At 45.9% G+C, this 19784-nt stretch overlaps 1 long non-coding RNA gene across 1 annotated transcript in view; it reads right to left on the reverse strand.

Annotated features, from left to right (window-relative positions):
- Nucleotides 1-19784, reverse strand: part of LOC117879588 — a 32325-nt gene that overhangs the window by 3769 nt on the left and 8772 nt on the right. The window contains exon 2 of the long non-coding RNA XR_004646313.1: nt 10544-10672. This is a non-coding gene — a long non-coding RNA (uncharacterized LOC117879588). The remainder of the gene's footprint in view (nt 1-10543; nt 10673-19784) is intronic.

The following is a 19784-nucleotide window of genomic DNA, read 5'->3' on the forward strand; positions in this document are numbered from 1 at the left end:
GAACTTGGGTCTGTTAACTTCAGTGGGAGATTTGCTTGAAAAAAAGGGCTCTGGAGGAAGAAAATCTGGGGCCTGAATCTGTTACACTCATGCCCCTTAAAATCACCAGTGGGGGGTGAAGCAGCCTCAGCGTCAGGAGAATACGACCTGTAGTTTTAAGACCCCTGCAGAGCTTCCCACTGGAAACCAACAATTTCTGTACAGCGGGGCTGCGTGACACAGTGTGTGTGATCTGCGCAAGGCACGGCACAGAGGAGATTAACCACTTTTGCTGGGGAGGGAAGGAATCGTGCCCTGACATGTGGAAAGCATCTGTGGTTAAGACCAATTAAGGAGGCATCTCTTGGCAGCAACCAAAATAACTGGATGGAAAGTAGAGAAGGAAGGGGCATGTCAACGCTCTCCTTGTTGCAAAAAGATAGGATTGTTTGCTTCCACCCAGCACAAATGGAGATTGATGTAGCCCAGCTAGATGTAATTCTAAACAGAAATTCTCAGTGCTGTACGTATATACCTAGGGCTTTTGGGGATCTCAGGGCCTGGTCTCCAGCCTAAGCCCAAATGTCTACATTGCAATTTTATAGCCCCGTAGCCTGAGCCCCGCAAGCCTGAGTCACCTGACCTGGGCTCTGAGACTTGTTGCCAAGGGTTTTCTAATTGCACCCCAACCGTTACCACAGCTACTAAATTGGGACCAGAAGATTCTTAACACATACACCACGAAGGGAAATGCAAACATACAAAAACGAATACCAGCAGAGTGCAGCACACTGGTAGATAAGGTGGTGGGATCGAGCACACCCTTCCTGCATGACCCCCTTGGTGGCCTTTTCTGGCCCTGCAGTTGTGTTGCACTCAACACCCTTCAGTCACTCCCTCTCTAGGCCTCAATTTCCCATCTGTAAAACAAGTAGGGTAATACTTCCTTTGTCAGGTCTATTTATGCAGTAAGCTCTTCAGAGGAAGAGTGTCTCTTACTACATCTATGTAGAGCACAGTGAGGCACCCAAGAGTTGAAGGGCCTCTAGACATTATTGTTCTCTTACAAGAAAGCTATCTGGGCCATCTCCTCCCAGGGCAGAATTGTTCTCAGCAGTCTAGTTCTTTTAGTAACAGCCTCCGGATTTGGCCCTAGGATTCTATTTTTCACCTCTGTGTTTGATAAACATCCCAGTTCTTCGTGTAGCACGTTTAGAATGTGAATGACTTGTACGACCGATAATGTCCCCATTTTTATCATCATTGGATCCTTTTTACAAAATTCTAGTGCAATGGTACAAAACAGTATAGCTTGCCACAGTGAGACGGCAGGGTTTGGGGTAATTGCTGTAGAATAGTGTTCTATTTTCTTTTGCTAAAGGAGACATACCAGATTACTACCTGAGCGAAAGCTCACTGAATGCATTAGAAAGTCACCCATTGACTTTAGAACAGGCTCTAGAGTTCATTTTGGGCACACCCCTGTATTATTGATGTTAGTGGGAGTTTTGCTATTGACTTCAGTGACAAGCCACTGGCTAACAGAGAAAGTCAGGTTACCTGTCAATATGCAAGGAGCAATAATTAGTCATAGATCTGCAAGCAGGTAAATAATAACAAATAGAAATGCTCTTTATTGGCTGAAACATAGAACGTGGGTCCTTGCTCTGGTCATGAAGCAGTCTCCATGGTAGTGGAGAATTAGTGGCGTGTTGCTTGCCATGCTTAGCACAAGGTCTGTGCTTAACAGCTCTGTTAGCTATGCTGATTCTGAACACCATGAGAGGAACGTGAACTGAGCAGTGTGTGTGTGTGTGGGGGGGAATCAGTGGATTTCTTATCCAGCTGGATTTGATTAAAAAAAGGATATCAAAGGCACGATTGGAAAAGGTTATTGTGAGAAAGAGCAGTGTAGCAATGGCAACACAATTTTCAGCCTCTGGTTTTAGGCTTATGGTGATGGAGCCTGGTACTGAGTGGGTTCTACAACTGGACACCAAGACGTATCCTAGAATGATATTTAAAGGGACAATATTTATCTTGCTAGGAAACTCCAGAAATCACTGACCAGGAAAAGACTGATTCTAGTTTGATATGTTTCAGGGAAGTACTATTTGAAAGATGTTTAATAAGTCATTCATATGGATTTAAGATTGCTCCCTATGAATTTTTTTAGACAGAAGGGAATTGCCTGAGATGACCAAGTGAAAACAGGGGTGAGTAATGGACGACTGACTTTTGTTCTTTGAAGGCTAAGTGAGAAAGAATGGGGGAAAATGGACAGCTTAACTGCTGACCTGCGGGTCAGAGGTCATTTTAAAGTCACATCCTTAAATCTTAAAGCCAGAGATAAAGCAACAGACTCTAAATCCATTGGTTTTCATTGCTGTAATTGTACTTTTAAAGCAGCAGGTGCTAAGGGAAGAATCAAAGGGGGAAATGGTTCGAAGAATCAACTCTAATAAATATTAGGTTCATATAAAGTACATATTACTATGTTTCTCTCAAACACAGAAATAACTCATACTTTTGCTGATGAATCAGTATGTTATGGCTAGGTGCTGGCCTACCTCTGCTCCCATTCAAGTCAATGGTAAAACTCCAGTAGGAGCAGAGTTAGGCCAATGCTGAGCAGTTCTGAAAATCCCACCCTTCATGTATGAATATACAGCCCAGCTACACATGCTTTAGTCTGACGACAGAGATTTTAAACCACATAGTTGTGGATTAAGGCAGGATTCTTGGAGCTCCAGGCTCCTGGATTCAGTTTTGTGGGGTCTTCTTAAAGAGGGACCACAGATTCATCGATTCCAAGGCCAGAAGGAACCACTGTGATCAGCTAGTGTGACCTCCTGCATAGCACAGGCCATAGACCAGCCCTGGGTTAATTCCTGTTTGAACTAGAGCATAGCTTTGAACAAAACAGCTGTGATGGGGTGGCTAAACTGCACACCGGAGACTTAAAGGTGCAGGAACAAGTCTGGGCCTGGGAAGCTCCACCCCAACAACCTACTGGGCATGCTCCAGTTGGAGAAAGGACTTAAAAGGGTGTCTCTTCAGCACAGCAGGGTAGCGGGTGGAGAGAGGCAGGCCTGCACTCACCGCTGCAGAGGGACGATGCCAGGAAGGCATTCCCAGAGGGTGCTCTGCTTCACAGAGCTGACACTCTCTACTCAGCTAAGACCCGTGGACCAATTCTCCAGGGACAACCGCCAGCCACAACATGCTCCAAGGGGTGGGGCAGAGACATAGGAAGAGACCCAGGAGACAGTGTTAGCCAGACCACAGGAGTATGGTGCTCAAGAGGGCCACTGGGTCACAACCTGGAGGAGTGGGAGGGACCGGGTTCCCCTACTCCATAACTTCCAATGGATGCTGCCATCATGGGCTGCAACCGCTAGGCGTAGAGGCTCACCCCACTCACCACATCTTATCTTGATTTTTAAAATGTCCAGCAATGGAGAATCCATCACAATCCTTCATAGACTCCAAGAATGTGCCAGCCATGGGGTGGGAGCAGCAGTACAACTCATGCGTAGTTCTCCCTATCCGAGCCCGTTGCCAGGGAGGGGCGTGGCAGGGGAAATCATTGCTCATGACTAAGGATCTGATGACCCAAAGCTTATTGAAATTAATGGAAGTCTTCCTGTAGACATCAGCGGCCTTGCATTAGATATTCAATGTGTATAACATTTGTTATTCACCCACCAACATCCACAAAGAAATCAACTTTAAAATCGTGATACAGGCCAAGGAAAGCAAAGAGAGTCATAGTTACAGGGGAAATGTGTACCATGCTTCTGCTTAAATGGGCCGGTTCTCCACTGAACGTGTAACTCCTGTTATTACTGACTGGCAAAGGTGGGGGAGCCTTAAGAAGAATGTTAAGGTAGTGTGTGTCTCAAAACTGGAGAGAACAGCTGATACTTCATTATCCTTCCCTGGAATCTCCTCACTTGGCCCCTTAGAGAACTGGCCATTTACTAGATGGATGACACCTGGACATGGATTTTAGACCAGGGCTAGTGTGGATGGTCACCAAATTCCCCCACAAATCCGCACTTCCAGAAACACTCATGGCTTGCCGTCCTGGGTCCCCTCACTTCTCTGCCTAACCATTGTTCTGGGAAACAGCAAGGTTCTGGAGTGGGGAATATGAGTTGCTGTGAGACAGGCAAAGAGGGAAGAAATTGGGTGGGGAGTGGAGTCAGAACAGCTAGGTATGTGAGATGAAGACCAAGGGGGTTAGGCAGGTAGAGGAATGTTCTTTGGAGGGGGCGAGGGAGACAGACTGATCAGAAAGGGGGGAAAGGGTGAGGATTTCTGAGCACACTCAAAGAAGACAGGGCGGGCAGTGGAACTAGTATTCGCCTCCTCAGGAGATGAGTGGCTCTTGCGTAAGAGGACTTAACTTTGGTGCTGTACTTAAATGTGGATTTCGTTTGGCAAAGTCCCTTCTTTATTAGGCAACCCAATACTTGTCTTATGTGGGACCTAGCATTAGAGTTGTACAGGAGGCACTAGAGTATAGATTGGAGATAAACCTGGGCAGTTCTGACCCTAACGTACTGTGAGTGGTGCTACAGGTGAAAGAAAGCATAGAGTCAAATAAGTAAAAATCCTAAATGAATCAAACTGTACCATACTATCTCTATGGATAGAAATTCCACGCTTGAATAATAAGAGTACAACAGTGGGAATATACTACTGACCACCCGACGAGGATTTGTGACGGTGACTGTGAAATGCGCAGAGAGCTGCTACAAAAATAGCAAATGCAATAATAATGGGGGTTTTCAGCTAACCTCATATTGACTTGGAACATGTCACCTCAGGACGGGATGCAGAGATAAAATTTCTAGACACCACTAATGACTTTCTTGGAGAAGCCAGTCCTGGAACCCACCAGGGGACAGGCAATTCTTGATCTAGTCCTGAGTGGTGCACTGAGTCTGGTCCAAGAGGTGAATATAGCAGAACTGCTCAGTAATAGCGACCTCAGGGTAATTACATTTAACATCCTTGTGGGAGGGACAATACCAAAGAAACCCGCCACAGGAACATTAAACTTCAAAAAGGGGAACTGCACAAAAATGAGGAAGCTAGTTAGATGGAAATTAAAAGGAACAGTCACAAGAATGAAATGCCTGCAAGCCGCATGGAACCTATTTAAAAACACCAGAATAGTGGCTCAAACTAAATGCAAACCCTAAATTAAAACAAACCAGGAAGCAGACCATAAAAATGCTGGCATGGCTAAGCAGCAGGGTAAAAGAGGTAGTTAGAGGCAAAAAGGCAAATTTTCCATTGACTTGGCTGAGACTAGAGATGGGCCATCATGGAGTGTTGCACACAACCTCTCATGATGGCATCTATTTCAGCCCTTTCCCCTGAATTACACCATGACTCAGTGGCAGAGTTCATAGGAAGCTCTCCCCTCCCCAAGAAATGAGTGGCGCCTTTCAAGCATATTATGCTATTGACAAAAGGGGGTGTATGACACATGTTTTCACACAGGGCTGGAAAATGAGCCTACCCTGCCCTCACATGGCAGTGACAGCTCCTGTCCCCCAGCGCTGGACCCAGCTTCCAGCTCTGGGCATTGTGATCTGGTGCCACCATTCAGGTTTGTCCTGGCTGCCCTTCCTTCATGAAGAAGGCTCAGCCTGGCCAAATTGCAGTGAGTGTGTTGCGACATGGGTCACAGTGCCAGGTCACCACGTGCGCCAGGTCACAACGCCTGGCATCGGGATCCAGGCCCAGCTGCGCGGGACAGGAACTCCTGCTGCTGTGTGAATGCAGGTTTGCTCTCCAGTCCACTACCAATGACCAACCAACCTTCTCCCTCTCTACCCGCTGCAGCTGGCTCTGTCCCTGCCATGAATGCTTTTGTTATTCCTAAGTGATCTCCAGTAGATGAGTGCTCAGTCGCCTAGGCTTTTAAATGGATCCAGTTGAAAAATGAAACCCAGTTGGTATGTTGGCCATGGGAAATGCTAGTCTCCAGGGGAAATGCCACTCTGCAGAGATGCACCGTGCAATTCGTGCCCTAACCCCAGCTTTTGGAAAAGCTTTCCACAAACCAGTGACTTTAGACGGCAAATAGTGAAGTGGAATTTTAACTAGGAATTCTGAGCTGAATCTCAGAACAGATAAAACATCCTGCTTTTTTCCGCTCCTGGAAACTGGGATCAAAGTCAACGTGAGACTCATAATTAGTGTGCTTAGCCATTAACATGTTTTTTTCAATCGAGCTTATTTTTATTTCAGATTAAGGAAAAGGAGCAAAGAAAGAATGAATATAAAGTCTCCGGGCAAGAGAGACAGAGAGAACACATGGTGACACATTCTGTGCTGGGACTGACACACTGAAACGGAAGCTGTCCCTCCTCTACTTTTAAAGGTACAGTCCCCAGAATATGGAATTGCGACATCATGTTTCAGTTACGTAGCTAAGTATACCACAGTCGTTAATTAAATAACTGAGCTCCGAGAAGCGGATACAAAGCCTCCGATTAACTTCAGTGGTCTTTGAATTAGGCCCCAATGATCTAGGTGGGCCAGCAATGTAACAAAATAATAATCAAGTATCATAACTGAAGTATCCAAATTCATCTAATCCTTCATCTGGAAAATATATTTGTGAATTAATTGCCCTGCTCAATAATCAAATGACTGAAGAAATATTTGTCAAAAATGTATTAAAAATAAAATTCCTCAAATAAATTTGATTGGTATTATTCAGACTGCTCTTCATGATAATGCCTTATGTAGAACTGGGCCGAAGACAGCATCTCTTCTCCAGAAAGCATCAGGTTGGAGTCAGCACGATAGCTGTGGACCGAATTCTGACATTCTTATTAAGGCTAAAGTCTCGATGAAGTCAAGGGCTGAGATTGTTCATCAGTGACTAGTGATCTTAGGTGCCTACCCTGAGACACTGGGACAATCTGATTTTCAGGAGGTGAGTGCTCAGCACTTTGTAAAGGTCACATCCCTGTAATATATTTACATTTCAGCTTGGGCCCTCGCAAACGTAGGCACCCAAATCACTAAAACCTTGGCTGGTGATTTCAGTGTTCTGAGAGCATTATCCTCCAAGCAAAGTCAGAGAGGAGAGAATTAAGCAGGGGGCTGTGGGAATCATGTCAATCAATTTACATCATGGCTGTATGTAGCAAACCTGGGTCACTAAACAAACAGCTTATGTTTCCAACATCACCATAAACCTCTGCACCAAATTTGAAGGGTATGGAACTGATTTCTGATGCCCACCAACTACCTCTTGCATGGAGCTGAATCTTTCTACCCTTTTGTCTTTTTTAAAATGTGTTTTCCAAACGACGGCAAAAATGAAAGCTGGGCAATTAAAACGATGTTAGGATGGAAATGTAATATAAAAACCTAGCATTCCCCCAGATTTAGACATGCAAACCAGCCACAAAACCAGCAAAACAACAACAGCCAATGGGCCTTGTTCCTACTACATTTCTTATCAGTCTCCTGCAGAGACTCTAAAACTCTTATCTCGATAGACCAGATTACTGGGCTGATGGCCTCTCTCAAACGGCATTTCCCATTGTCAGCACACTGCACATTCCCAGTCCAGATAAATCAATTAATGGGATGCAGGGCTGATTCTTTCTTTCTTTCTTTTTCTTTTCTCCCCTCCCCCAATTCCAAGTTTTAATACCATCTAAGAGTCCTTAGTCAGAAGAGGACTTGCTGGCAATGCAGGTGCAGGTTTTCAGAGCCTCCCTCCTCAGGGCTTCGCTTTGTGAAACACTTTTTCTTTTCTGTCCTTTTCAAATGTACAACCCCTGCAGCTAATCTGATTATGCTAATTTGTACTTCATGAACCCAAACACTGTAACAGGATCTGGGCTGGGCTGCAGGGATGATGGTGGTGGGGATGGGAGGATGGGAGGGACAATGAGTTCAAGTTAGTTAACAAAAAAAGTCTTCTGTATTGTTGGACAAAGCACACTCTGGGAAACCCATGCAGCTCTTGACAATTTAGAGTGTTCGAAACTGGCCTGCGCTATTGAGCAGAAAGGGCAGCACTGTGAATATACAATGAGGGGCACAATGAAAAGTCTGTTTCCTGTTGAAAGTTGTTTTTCTTTTTCAATAACTAATCCTGCCCAGAATCTAGTAACTGAAGTATTGCACACCAATTGCTAGTCGGGTGGTAGCTGACTGTGACATTAGACATCTTCTAAGTATAACCGGCCTCATTGGTCCTACTGGTTTGACACTATATTAAATCCACTTAAAATCTGGCAGCATGGTTTGTGGGCACACAACAGTTTTAAACAATATTATAACCACGACTGAGCTCTGTTAGGCATAGCGTCTCCAAAGTAGCTTTGCCTACCCAACTTTTCACGACGGTAATAATAAGCACTTGATTTGGTCTGACAACATTTGAACAAAGTATTACTTAAAAAGTTAAGTAACACAGGTGTAGAATTAAAGTAATCACTGCTGGCATTGCTTTGTGATGTTCGCTATGTGGCATTGTGTCAATACGGGATGACTTTGGGCTAGTTCCTCAGCTGGTGTGACTAGGCATAACTTCATCATTATAGCAGCTTGGGACCTCACCCATTGTGGTGTTATAAAATGGAACTGAGATGTTTATTTTGCAATTTAGATTGGAAACTCTTTAGAGTAGGGACTGTGTCTCCATACATCTGTATTAAAGCACCATCTACGCATACCACATTTTATAAATGATAGGAATCATAAAGGGGCTTTTCCGCAAGAGAGGGGCCTGAACCAACCCTCCCAAACTGGTGAAGTTTGAGACCAATTTCTACCTGTAAAGAGTGTGTATCTTTAATTTTCCAAAAGACCGCTGGATTGATTTTAAATGCTCCATTAATAGTCAGTGTATCAGTCTCAGTCCCACGCCCTGTGTCCCACCAAAATTCAGATGGTTCCTTTCTCGGCTATAACTCCTCTCTCTACATGCAGTTTATTTGCAGCTAGTTGCGAGAGGAAAGGGGAATTGAGAGAATTTATGTGCTTTGTCTTCCTCCTTAATAAAGATGGTGCCATGTCTAGTACAAAGTGGCATCATTTTGGGGTTAGTTCACCTGCATGGCATGAAGCAGAATCTTCAGGGTTACCATTTTATGAAAGCAAACAGAGGAGGAAAGGTGAGTTCCTTAAAGCTGATGCTTTATGTGTTCTCACGTTAAACTAAACTTCCATGAGTGCTGTGATAAATGAAAGGGCTGGGGTAGCTCCCTTTTATGGACACCCAGCCAGCCAGTAGCTATAAAATCCCTCTTAGTAGCTGTTCTCTAATTGCTCTACCTGTAAAGGGTTAAAAAGTCTCACTGCTATGCATAGGTAAAGGGAAGTGAGTGAGCCTCTGGTCAAAAGAGCCAATGGGAAGGCTAGAACTTTTTAAAATTGAAAGAAGACTCCCCTTTTGTCTGTCTGTTGTTGTTCTCCGGGGAGAGGTGGACAGGGCAGAGCTATGCTGTAAGAAGCTTGGGCCAGGTATGAAAAAATCATCAGTATCATACCTAGAAACTACTTATTTAAACCCCAGATATGTAAGTAGCTCAGGAAATGTCTAGGAAGACGTGATTAGGTTTATCCCTTTTATTTCTTTATGGCTTGTGGATTCCTCTGTGCTAACCCTAGATGCTTTTTTTTTTGCTTGTAACCTTTAAACTGAACCTCAAGAAAGCTATTCTGGGTGCTTAATCCTTGTAATTGCTCTTTTAAAATCTAACAATACCCTGAGTTCCCAGATGTATTTTCTTTTTTTTTTTTAATTAATAAAATTTACCTTTTTTAAGAACAGAATTAGATTTTTGTGTCTTAAGAGGTTTGTGCGCATGTTGTTTAATTAGCTGGTGGCAACAGCTGATTTCTTTTTTCCCCTTTCTTTCTCAGCTCTTCCCTGGAGCGGGGGGAGGAGGGGGTGAAGGTGCTTGAGGGGACCCCACAGGAAGGAATTCCCAATGCGCCTTCCTGGGCTCTCAAGGGGGTTCTGCACTTGGCTGGTGGCAGCATCTACCCATCCAAGATCAGAGAATAGCTGTAACCTTGGGAGTTTAATACAAGCCTGGAGTGGCCAGTATTAATATTTAGAATCCTTGAGGGCCCCCACCTTCTGCACTCGAAGTGCCAGAGTGGGGAATCAGCCTTGACGGGTGCTTTAAATTCACATTATTTCAGAGGGGGAATGATAATTTATACAGCAGTATTTAACAAAATTAGCTCCAGCAGAGCAGTGAGTAGGCAGTGAGGAAAAAACCCCACACAAGTGAAATAGGATTAACAGGTTAAGTTCAACCATAAAGAGTGTATTGTTTAGATTTGCTGCATAGTAACTGGCATCGCTCTGATGTGAAGGGAAAATATACAAAGCAAGTTATATTTATAATATACATGCAAATATCTTTCTGAGTCTCTATCGGATATGAACCAAAACATATGCTCGTTGTATGAGCGATGCTTGTGTTGTACAGAAATATCTCTGTTTAGAGAAGTTGTGCTAAAGCTAAGACGATCAGCAGTTTCAAATCCCGTGATAACTTACCTCTCCCAAGATCCAGTAGCAGAGGGTATTGTAGTAGGGGGTTGTTTGCTGCAAGTGTTCGGTGGAATGGCGATATAACCAATAAATCAGGCTTTGTGTCTGTTCTGGCATTTGACATTCACTGGTATGCTATGAAAAATAAAAAGGCAGCTGTAAACCTGTCTTAATTAACAATTATTTAACCTATAGCAGCCATAGCTTGGCCTGAATGTTCCATCTTGTATGAGCGGAGAGAGGACATTCATATTTTTACTTTAAACAGAAGAGAGTGTTTTCAGGGCTGTGCAGGCGGTTGTTTTATGAATGTGTACAGTACTTTGCTCTGAATTTACCATGATTTGAATTAGAACAAAGCTCCGGTGTTGATTAGAGCCAGTCAACTCTTGTTTGCAGTTGAGGGTGCTACAAACATCTCCTCCTTGGGGGTTCCCATGAAAACAGGGACAGATCCTTACCCTGAGGTGTGGGAGGTGGGAGAGCGCACTGGGTGAGACGTAGAAGGGGGAGACTTGGTTGGGATGTTCATGTGAAGGGCAAGAGGGAATAAGAGGAGTAGGAAGACACTGAGGGGCTGCAGAAGGACTCAGGAGAGAAGAGGCTGAAAAGGGACAGGGAATATGGACTCTGGATGAGGCAAAGGAGGGATATGCCAGGAAAGCATAAAGAGGCACAGAGGAATGTGTGGGCATAGGAGGGGGCTGGAGGGTGCATGGGAATGTGGGGTTCTGGGAAGAAGCTGAGTGGGGAGCAGGAGAACGTGGGGGCGTAAGAGGAGGGTGAGGGGGTACAGGGGATTGTGGGGGTATGGGAGGGCCAGAGGAAGGTGGGGGTGTGGGAGGAGGCTGGGGAGTTGCAGGGGAATATGGGGGCAAGGAGAAGGCTAAGAGGGGGCAGAGGAATGTGGGGGTGCAGGAGGAGGCCAAGGGAGGGGCAGGGGAACGGGGGTGCAGGAGGAGGCTGAGGGGGGCAGAGGAATGTGGGGGCACAGGAGGGGGCTGAGGGGAGCAGGGCAATGTGGGGGTGCAGGAGGATGCTGAGGCAGGGGTATGGGGGCACAGGAGGAGGCTGATAGAGAGGCAGAGGAATGTAGAGACATGGGAGGAGGTGGGGGGCAGAGAAATGTGGGGGTACAGGATGAGGCTGAGGAAGGGGCAGGGGAATGTGGGGGCACAAGAAGAGACTGAGGGAGGGGCAGAGGAACATGGGGGTGCAGGAGGAGGCTGAGAGGGGCAGTGGAATGTGGGAGTGTGGGAGGAAGGTGAGGGAGGGGAAGGGCAATGTGGGAGTGCAGGAGGAGGGTTAGGGGGGCAGTGGAATGTAGGGGTGTGGGAGGAGGCCAAGGGAGGGGCAGGGGAATGGGGGTGCAGGAGGAGGCTGAAGGAGGCAAGGGAATGTAGGGACATGGGAGGAGGCAGGGGGGCAGGGAAATGAGTGTGGGAGGGGATTGAGGGAGGAACAGGGGAATGGGGGTGCAGAAGGAGGCTGAGAGGGGTAGGGGAATGTGGGGACTTAGGAGGAGGGTGAGCGGGGTGCAGGGGAATGTGGGGCACAGGAGGAGGCTGAGGGGGGCAGGCGAATGTGGGGTCACAGGAGGACATTGAGGGAGGGGCAGGGGAATGGGGATGCAGGAGGAGGCTGAGGGGAGCAAGGGAGTGTGGGGGTGTGGGCAGAGGCTGCGGAAGGGGCAGGGAAATGTGGGGACATAGGAGAACGCTGAGAGTTGGTCAGGGAAATGTGGGGGTGTAGGACAAGGCTGAGGGGGTAGGGGAATGTGGGGGTGCAGAAGGAGGATGAGGGAGGAGTAGGGAAATGGGGGCATGGGAGGAGGCGGAGGGAGGGAAAATATTAGCCCTGTGGCTTTAAAAAACACTTGTGACCATTTTAAATTGTTTAAAGGTGGGGGAAATACTTTTAAGAGGGAGAAATATTCATTTAAAAAAAATCTTACCAGGACATAGTTCACATTTGATGTAGGGTTTCATAGTAAAGCCTCTTTGTAGTATGATTTGAAACTTTCCTTGATTAGACTGTGAGCTCTTTGGGGCATGTACTTTCTTGGCACAGTTTGTCCATTAGACACTGTGACATTATCGGATTAAAATATGACCATATAGATCATTGTTGCAACCACTGTTATATATTTGCAGCAAATATTGTACAAAGGTTGTCGAGTGAGGTGCCTATGAAAAGGTTATGATTTGCTGGTTATGATTATGCTATCTGTATGCATGTATCATTTTTGTATTTGAAGTTAAGTATTGGCTCTATACCTGGATTTCAAATATTGGCTCATGGGGTAACACCCACAAGGTAACACCCAGCACATCTTGGAGGGACTATTTGAATTAAGTGGCTCATCAAGAAACACTTGGTTGACAATGACCATGGGAGACACCCATCTACACTGAGTGGACTATAGTGTAACCATGCTGTCTGGAGTGTAGGTAATGGCTTCCTGCAATGACTGAGGGAAATTGGGCATGAACATGTGACTTGCCCACATGACTCCAAACTCCATCTTGTTGCTGTAATTTTCCACAGTAAGAACAATGGAATGCCATCCACATAGCAAAAGCTACAAAAGGCCCTGGAAACACCTCCACTTGGTCTTCAATCCTGCTTCTTACCTCTGGAGGAACTTGGCTACAAACTGAAGCTCTGACCAATGGACTGAATGACCCATCCAAGCAGTTAATGTACTCCAGAAACTTGACTTAAGCCAGCAGTTTATTCCATCACTGCTACAACCCTGAGCCAAGAACTTTGCCATTACTGTATGTTATTGATTCCTTTAACCAATTTTAACTCACGACTTTCTTTTTATAAATAAACCTTTAGATTTTAGTTAATAAGAATTGACTGTAGAATAGAATAGAATAGAATAGAATATCAGGGTTGGAAGGAACCTCAGGAAGTCATCTAGTCCAACCCCCTGCTCAAAGCAGGACCAAGCCCCAACTAAATCATCCCAGCCAAGGCTTTGTCAAGCCTGACCTTAAAAACATCTAAGGAAGGAGATTCCACCACCTTCCTAGGTAACCCATTCCAGTGCTTCACAACCCTCCTAGTGAAAAAGTTTTTCCTAATGTCCAACCTAAACCTCCCGCACTGCAACTTGAGACCATTGCTCCTTGTTCTGTCATCTGCTGCCACTGAGAACAGTCTAGATCCATCCTCTTTCAGGTAGCTGAAAGCAGCTATCAAATCCCCCCTCATTCTTCTCTTCTGCAGACTAAATAATCCCAGTTCCCTCAGCCTCTCCTCATAGTCATGTGCTCCAGCCCCCTAATAATTTTTGTTGCCCTCCGCTGGACTCTTTCCAATTTTTCCACATCCTTCTTGTAGTGTGGGGCCCCAAACTGGACACAATACTCCAGATGAGGCCTCATCAGTGCTGAATAGAGGGGAATGATCACGTTCCTCGATCTGCTGGCAATGCCCCTACTTATACAGCCCAATATGCCGTTAGCTTTCTTGGCAACAAGGGCACAGTGTTGACTCATATCCAGCTTCTGGTCCACTGTAACCCGTAGGTCGTTTTCTGCAGAACTGCTGCCTAGCCACTCAGTCCCTACTCTGTAGCAGTGCATGGGATTCTTCCGCCCTAAGTGCAGGACTCTGCACTTGTCCTTGTTGAACCGCCTCAGATTTCTTTTGGCCCAATCCTCTAATTTGTCTAGGTCCCTCTGTATCCTATCCCTACCCTCCAGCGTATCTACCACTCCTCCCAGTTTAGTGTCATCAGCAAACCTGCTGAGGGTGCAGTCTACACCATCCTCCAGATCATTAATTAAGCATGTATTTGGGTAAGATCTGGAATATTCAATAACCTGGGAGATAATGTGTCCAATCCTTTAGGATTGGTAGAACCTTTTCTTTTATATGATGAAATAAGATTTAGAGATTTTCATCATATTTGACATGGGTACCTGGATGGAGGTCTGAGGCTGGATCGCTTTAAGGAAACTGTGTTGTTTGGACTTCTGAGTAACCAGTAAGGTAAGAAAGAAACTGTTTTATGCTGGCCTGGTAAATCTAAGTATCGGAATATCCACCAGCTTTATGGGGACTGTCTGCCCCATTCTTTGCAGTTCACCCTAATTGAGTGACCACAGCTGGCTCCCCACTAAGACCCCAGTCACACACACCCATCGTGGTGTATAAATATAAACACTCCCTGCTGTGTTTTAGGTTTGTGGGACTTTCTTCACTCACCTGTTTATAGGGATTAAAGGTCCCAGCATGGAAGAGGTGACATTCTCAAGGTTAGTATATATGAACAGCAGCCATATATTGTTAGCACCCTATCAAGGGGATCCACTCAGTGACACTGCATGGGGCAGGGAGGAATAATTTTAAATCTATATCTGGGCTCCTATGTGTGAACATGCATATGTGCGTTGATCTGAACTGACTGTAGGGTTTGAATCGCCTTTCTTATTCTCAGTTCACTAATTTTTCAAAAGTCTGGCACCGGATTCACAACCACACCTATTGATAAGTCATTTCTTGACAGACAGATGCTATCAAACTAAGTTTTCTCTAACCATCTTAAGATCTGTTTCTTTATCTGGTGATAGTGGGTGTCATTAGGACGGGGTCTCCTTCTTAACAGCCTGATATTACAGTGTTTTAATGTAATTTAGATGGAATGTGAGCATGTGACTTCCTGCTTCTCCACTAATGGCTGCTGCTCGGCTGCTCTTTTAATCTGGCTGCAGACGAAGGCCTTAGGCTTTAGGCCTTACAATATGGCTGCAGACAAAAGCCTTATCCTTACACTACCAGGCAACCTATTCTGGGACTCTTTAAAGCACTTAAACAAATATGTGCTTGGACAGAAGGCTGCAAGGAGACAGAGGAATCTGACCTGCAGGAGCAAGCAAGGTGAGGAACAGGAGGGAAGCTTGGAAGTGATGGGGAAATGTGAGGTGGAGCAGGGAGCGTAGGGATATAGTGAATGTGGGATGCAGCAGGCAGGGCCAGCTCTAGGATTTTTGCCGCCCCAAGCAGAAACAATGTTGGCTGCCCCCCGCCCTGTTTTTTTCTTACCCCACCCCCGGCCCGGCCTCAGCTCCGCCCCTTCCTCAAATCCCCCGCCCTGCCTCCTCGCCCCAGGCTCTCAAACCCGGGAGGAAGGGCGAGCAGCGGCACGCGAATCAGCTGTTTCGTGCGCCGCGGCCGCTCGGGATCTCCCCCTCCTTCCCGGGTTTGAGAGCCTGGGAGGGAGGGCGAGCAGTGGCGCGCGAATCAGCTGTTTCGCGCGCTGTGGCGGGCGAGCGGCAGCAGCGGAGGTGAGCTAGGGGCACATTTTTAGGGGCGGCATTCTGGCGCCGGCCATGCCGCCCCTAAAAATGTGCCGCCCCAAGCACCAGCTTCTTTTGCTGGTGCCTAGAGCCAGCCCTGGCAGCAATAGTGAATGAGGGCAGTGCAGAGGAATGTGAGAAGCAGAAGAGACAATGAGTGGGACACATGGGGAGACTGTGGAATGGAAATATGAGGATCAGAAAGGCTGTGGATGGGGAATGTGGGGTGCAGGAAGTGATTGAGGGGAGATAGGAGAATGTGAATTGCAGGAGGAGACTGGGTGATGGTACTGTGGGGGAGTAAGAGGCAGACTGGGTGATGGGGAATGAGGAAAGAGACTATGGGAGTTGAAAGGGGGATACTGAGTGGATGCAGGAGGATACCTGTTGTAGAGAAAGGAGAATGTGAGGGAAAATATGGGAACAGATGAATGTAGGGGGCATGTGGAGGACAGAAGGCTGTGTGGGAGTCTGTAGGGAGAATGCAAATGAGGCAGGAGACTATGTGTGAAGGGGAGGGGAGGGGAGGGAGGGAGACAATAGATGGATGCGAGGATGGCGGAGGATAGATTGGCAGCTCCCTGCACACCAGGGAATAGGAGTGGGTAAGAAGCCAGTGGAACTCGCATGGTTTTGAATGTGTATCAAGGTTATATTTGGCCCTGGAATGACTGCACACAGATTGGGGGTTGGGAGGCTTCTTATACAGGCACAAAAATCAAACCAAAAAAAGCCACAATATTTGTAATGTCATGGTTGTCAGGGTTCCCTCCCCACTCTGAACTCTGAGTTACAGATGTGGAGACCCACATGAAAAACCCCCTATACTTATTTCTACCAGCTTAGGTTAAAAGCTTCCCCAAGGCACAAATCCTTCCTTGTCCTTGGATGAGTACTGCTGCCACCACCAAGTGAGTTAGACAAAGATTCAGGAAAAGAACCATTTGGAGTTCCTGTTTCCCCAAAATATCCCCCCCCCCTCCCTTCACCCCCTTTCCTGGGGAGGCTTGAGGGTAACCAAGGTGAGCACAGACCAGACCCTTGGGTTTTTAGGACACTAAAAACCCAATCAGATTCTTAAAAAACAGAACTTTATTATAAAGAAAAAGTAAAAGAAGCACCTCTGTAAAATCAGGATGGAAGGTAATTTACAGGGTAATCAGATTCAAAACACAGAGGATTTCCTCTCTAGGCAAAACTTTAAAGTTACAAAAACAGGGATAAACCTCCCTCTTAGCAGAGGGAAAATTCACAAGCTAAAACAAAAGATAATCTAATGCATTTCCTTGCTATTACTTACTATTTCCGTAATCTTGTATGCTTAGTTCAGATATGGCTTAGGGAGATGTATTTTCCCTGCCCTGGTTCCTCGCTGACCCAGAGGGAACACACAAAGAGACAAAACAAACAACCTTCCCCCACAGATTTGAAAGTATCTTCTCCCCTTATTGGTCCTTTTGGTTAGGTGCCAACTAGGTTATCTGAGCTTCTTAACCCTTTATAGGTAAAGGAGGGATTTTGTACTACCCTTAGCTGTATGCTTATGACAGAGGGCTAAGGAGCAGCTCTGGGTCCAAGAAGGCCCTGCCCAGCTGCACCTGCTGGGCATGCGCACAGTGGCGGGAGCAGCTCAGTTCAGCCTAGCCTAAGCTCCTGCAGAGATGCCGCCGGGGCTCCACGTGGCTGGGACCAGGCCCAACCACCAAGCCATTGCAGGCCCTTCATCCATAGGGGTGGGAATGACGGGCCATGACTGAGAGGAAAACCCTTCGGAGCATGAACAGTGAGAACTCCAGGGGGGATCTAGACACAGACCAGTGGCATCAGTGAAACTGAAGCCGGGGTAGGAAGTGGCTCAGGGAGCAGGCATGGGGAGCCCTGGCTGCACAGTTGAACCATTACTCACAGGGCCCCGAATCGGAACCCGGTGAAGTAGGGGAGGCTTGGGTTCCCCTACCCCCCAGCCATTGACTTTCACCACTGGGTGACACAACTGTTGACTCTCGCTGCTAGGCCCTGTTGCCAAGTTCAGACTTCAACCCCCAACAAGGATCCCAGACATTAAGACATTAAAGGTTAAATAAGTATATCCAATTTTCACTAGCAACTTTACTAGAAAAAACCAACCAGTCCTTTTTCCTATGGGTACGTTCTCCACCATGAGGTATGAGATTAATACCTTGTTGTATATCTCCAGCCTCTTTTGTAAGATATGGAGAGTCACAGGATGATGGTGTCTGTCTTTTAAACTGCCACTTTCTGTTGTGATGGGGTGGTGGATTTGGGGATATTATGTCACAAAGTCACCATGCACTTGGACTCTTTTCTCCAAGTCCCATTTTTCTTCAGAAAGGGAAAGTACAGCTGTCAAAATATTTCTTAGGCCAGATGTAAGGGATGGTAGGTGAAGTGCAGGTGTCTAAGGCAAAACTTTTTTTGCTTTAGGTGGAAGTTCATCCAAACATTTCTTTGATTGTAGAACCATTCACGGCTTGTACTCTGGGGAGTTGATCGTGAATTCCATGCTCATGCAATAAAGCTGAATGCCTTGCAGTGCTGATGAGTGCGCGCTGCTCCTCCCCCAATTTCTGTTAGGTCTGAGGAGGTAAAGGCATCTGATTCCCACTCTCCCTTGTATTGTGAAGTTTATCTAATAGTGCTGCAGACATACCATTAAGCCTGCACTTCTACCATCTTCAGCACCTTTGTTTTTCCTCATTCCACACAGGGGAGTCATCAGCTCTCTGAGTGGTTGCATATCAGGTAGAAGACTGGATATGATTAATTTCAGGTATATGCTCTTCATCTGCTGTCTTCTAATTACTCTTGAAGTATCTTTGATCTCTGGAAAGTCTGTGGCCAGTTGTTTTTTCTAGATCAGATTCCAATCCAGCACTAGCACTGACCATGTGTTGTTCATGTCTGATTTATTTTTGGTGAAGTAATTTTTTCCATAATGAGATGAAGAACCTGCCTGCCACACTCCTTGCTTTTCAGTAACAACTTGACTAGGAAACACTGGTAGTCTCCTGCTTGCGCTCTCTCTCTCGTTGCATCAGAAGCAAACCTTTTTTTAAATTGTCAATACACATCCGGCATCCAGCTCCTTCTCCTACATCTCCAGGAAGTAAGAGAACTGGTTGCCACTCTCATTTTGATGTTTCATTTAAAAACTGTTCCCAGACCATAAAAATCAGGCATGGCCCACTACTGTCTTTAGAGCCCTGAAAATCTGCTGATATCTGCTTTATATCCGCTGATCGTGTCTGCTGATTGCTGATGGGAGGCAGATACAAATTTTGTATCTGTGCAGGGCTCTAACCATCTCTGGCACCCGGGTCTCCCTCATTCCACAAGAGAGGGAATCATTAGTATAGCATGCTGAAGGCCCCTCTCCAAAGGAACATCTAGTACTGTATAATGAAGCAATGAGTACTTTTAAAGTGGCTTCCTAAATGTACCTATTGCCATTTTCTCTCCCTCTCCCGTGTCCCATGACCACATGCAAGCTGGTTTGAATTGCTTTTGCTTTTCAGAAATGAACCTGATGCCACTCAGTGGGAAAGAAGCAGTACTGCAAGGAGTGAAGTAACCTAGAAAGGATATTTCTTTATCGAGTCAGTGACTGGAAGAGGCATGTAATTAACATCCTATAAAACATTATCAGATATTCTTTGATGGATACAGCTTTGCAGATATATCACAGTTCATTTAATGGTAGAAAAAATTACATTTTAACTCATTACTGCCTTAGAACAGAGACGCAATTTACTAACTTCCTACTGAATCACCCTATACCTGAAGATTTGATAAGCAAAATTCTACAGTGGAAAATGACCTATGATTTCCATTTTTATAAGGACAGGTCAAAATATATTAACAATTTGTGCTTCAACTGCTTTTCCTGAGAAGTGATCTTCATATTAATAGTTGTA

This window comes from Trachemys scripta, chromosome 6 (genome assembly GCF_013100865.1).
Source record: "Trachemys scripta elegans isolate TJP31775 chromosome 6, CAS_Tse_1.0, whole genome shotgun sequence".
Lineage (NCBI taxonomy): Eukaryota > Metazoa > Chordata > Testudines > Emydidae > Trachemys > Trachemys scripta.